A 3,063-nucleotide genomic window follows, 5' to 3' on the forward strand; every position below is an offset into this window, starting at 1 on the left:
TAAGTTTTTGTGTTCATTTCTCAGCATGCGTGGTTCAACTTTTATTCCCTCACTCTGAGTTTGAAGATTTGGTTGGTATGGATTATAGATGGTCATCATAATGAATTTTCTTAGTGATGCAAATTATAACTGTCCTGCTCGTGGACTTTATTTTCTGAGTTGCACATAGTAATTGCGCATAGTAAAAGCTTGTTTTCTGTTTGATTAACTTCTATAGTTTGTTTTGTTTTTGTTCTGTTCACTTATCTTTAAATAGCAGCTCCATACTAGCTATATGAACAGGTTATCTGATTTCTTGTTGCTCAATACAGAAGTTTCTTGGATCTTTCTATCTGTCTTGTTTATTGTTACTTGTGTTGAGACAACGTATTAGGGGGGAAAACTAGACAGAAGTAGAAGCTAATTTCTTTAAGATTCAGCCTTTTATCTCTGTCAATATTCCAGCACAAGTCATGGTCTTTGATGGATTGGGCCTTATTCATTTATCTTGCTTTTATCTCCTTGTCAAATCAGTACCTGCAGCCTGCAGCGAAGATTTGATATATAGTCCTCCTAACATTAAGGGTTGTAAACACGGGTTGGTAATTTACCTATTCTTACAATGGGAAGGAGGTCTCTATTAGTTTTGTTACTCCATTAGTCCATTAGAAATAAACGGCCTACTTCTTCACAATAAATGTAGGTCAGCTGCAATTCCATGAGACATTTGATTCATACAATTGTCAAAAAAAAGGTGAAAGATCGCCAATTTATACGCTTTTGACTTTGTTGCAATTGGCGGGGGAGAATAAATTGTGATAGCTATGGGTAATAAGGTTGCTAAATCAGTATAGGAAAAAAAGAATTGGTCAGTAAAGGCTAGGATGCTCTAGTGAGAACATCTGTTAGACGAGGGTCTGTAGAGTCATTTATGCATCAATCATGTAGTTTTGTGTGAAATTTAACAGCTTTTGTCTAGTGGCATCATTGTTGAAGGAGGTTGACTTGTTTGGTTTTCTGTCTCTTTAAATTCTATCCAATGCCTTTCTGCACATTCCCGTCCAATAAATTTGATATGCATACAGGATCGCATAACGCTCCTTCTCTGTGATTACCGACAACTACAAGGTGCCCAATAATATGATCGAATTTTCACTTGGTATGACCTCAAAATTCTCTACAAAATGCAGTAGCCATTAAATATAATATTTCTTCCTCCTTTTTTTCCTCTAACTGTTATTTTTCTTCTGATTTTTGGTATATTGAGATGCTAGAAATAGCTGAAAGACATGAATTAGTAGATTAGGACATGAATACATTGAGGAGTTCTTTTGCTATTGTGAGTCTGTGTTGGCTACTGATGGACTTTTTGTACTCCAGGTAATCACAAGCGCTTGTTTACGCAGTTTAGAGTTATGTAAATTCAGTTAATTAGTTCTATTGGATAAACTATTACTGCTCCGTGCCAAAAGATTCTTGTGAAGGTAGAAAATATTTTCAGGTTATTTTGAAACATGTCTAGCAAGACTCACAACAGGGTATTTAAGTATGAACTTTTTACAAAGGTTTTTCAATATCTTTTTTCTAATCTGATTGTTGTAATATACAAAACTGGATAGCTGTAGGTTTCTTGAGCTCTTGACATCGATGTTAATAGAGGAAGACATAGTGGCTCCTATCCCATTATCTAATTGTTGAAATTTTGTTATTAATGAGCAGGTACATATCAAAATATGATGCAGAGGAGAACTCTGATATGTCATTTTCTGCGAGTTTGATAAAGGCCGCGGATGTGATTGGGGAAGTCAAAATGGTTTGAGCGGTTTGTTTGCACAGAAAACTAATGCAGTAATCCATACTTTTGGAAGATGATCCAGGGAATCATCCAAGTTCACAATGTAAGTGATAATGTAAGCGTTATATCTTCTCAATCTGACTCCTGTATATATGCTTGTTACATTAATTATGATGTCTAAGTTTCCGACTTCCCTTTTGTAAGTTGTAACAACTCACAAATGTTAAGACTTAAAAAGGAATGCATAAAATGGATATAAATGTAGCTATATGCGGCCTGGTTTGAACATTGATCAGTAAAATCAGTTTTAATAAATATAAATCAGTTATTATCAGTAAAGACCAATATTATTCAACATCAACTCATTTCAATTGGTGTGAAGCACATGGCCTTACGGAAAATGATATAAATTAGTAGGTGTAAACTTCAGTGTAGATTAATATTGCTTCTATCTGTTTGTTTAAGCTTGATGTTTGATGTTCTTACTATTTTTACACTGATGCTTTTCTGACGACTTTTAAATAATGCATTTCTATTTTGCTATGCTTGATTATTCTTATGGTTTATTTACATGAATTGTTACTCTTTAATTTAAACTGGGATAAAGCATAAGGGAGAGGCACTGTCACTTGTTTTTCCAGTCTAATTATGGCCAGGGGGGAGGGAAGCTGTATGCAAATAATCATTTAAGGTTGAGAAAGTCTTTCTTTATGATGCTACGGTTTAAAAATCACAAACCATGTAAGCATTAGCAAGGCCTAAACTAACTCTCAAAGATTACAAATTGTCAAACCATAAGTGGTCATCCTCACTAACTCTCTTTTTTGTATACATGTGTTGTTCTAGTCTTTACAATTCTTCTAATTTCCATAATCAGAATCTATACAATCAACTACTCCCTTCCGAGAAAGAATCATAGCAGCCACAACAGATTGTTTCCTTAATTTCGAGCCTTTATATTTCTTCTTCCAGACCATCATTTCAGGTAAAAAGAAAATCCTTCTCTTCATTCCCAACCATTTGTAATTATCGTATAATCATTTGCCATTGCCACATTCGTTGCTTGTAAAATTCCACCAAAGAATCACCTGTCTGTAGTTGAAGGTTAAACTATTTCCAGGCCTATGTTCTTTTATGCCAATTACCTATGCCTATGTTCTGTTAGTTGACTTCCATTAGGCTCTGCTGTTGGCCATCTGTGCCTAAAACCTCCGTACTTTAGAAAGATCTGGTATTGTGCTTAAGTTACTACAGGGGTAAGGTTGCTCTGTAACGTGTATGCTCGTACT

At 34.9% G+C, this 3,063-nt stretch overlaps 1 long non-coding RNA gene across 1 annotated transcript; it reads left to right on the top strand.

The window, feature by feature from the left end:
• Nucleotides 1-1,242: 1,242 nt before the first annotated feature.
• LOC130464163 (uncharacterized) lies at nt 1,243-1,968 on the top strand. The gene is made up of 2 exons (XR_008924491.1): nt 1,243-1,359; nt 1,699-1,968. It is a non-coding gene; the product is annotated as an uncharacterized lncRNA (long non-coding RNA).
• The last annotated feature ends 1,095 nt before the right edge of the window (nt 1,969-3,063 follow it).

The sequence above is a fragment of the Spinacia oleracea genome, chromosome 6 (assembly GCF_020520425.1).
Source record: "Spinacia oleracea cultivar Varoflay chromosome 6, BTI_SOV_V1, whole genome shotgun sequence".
Taxonomy (NCBI): domain Eukaryota; kingdom Viridiplantae; phylum Streptophyta; class Magnoliopsida; order Caryophyllales; family Amaranthaceae; genus Spinacia; species Spinacia oleracea.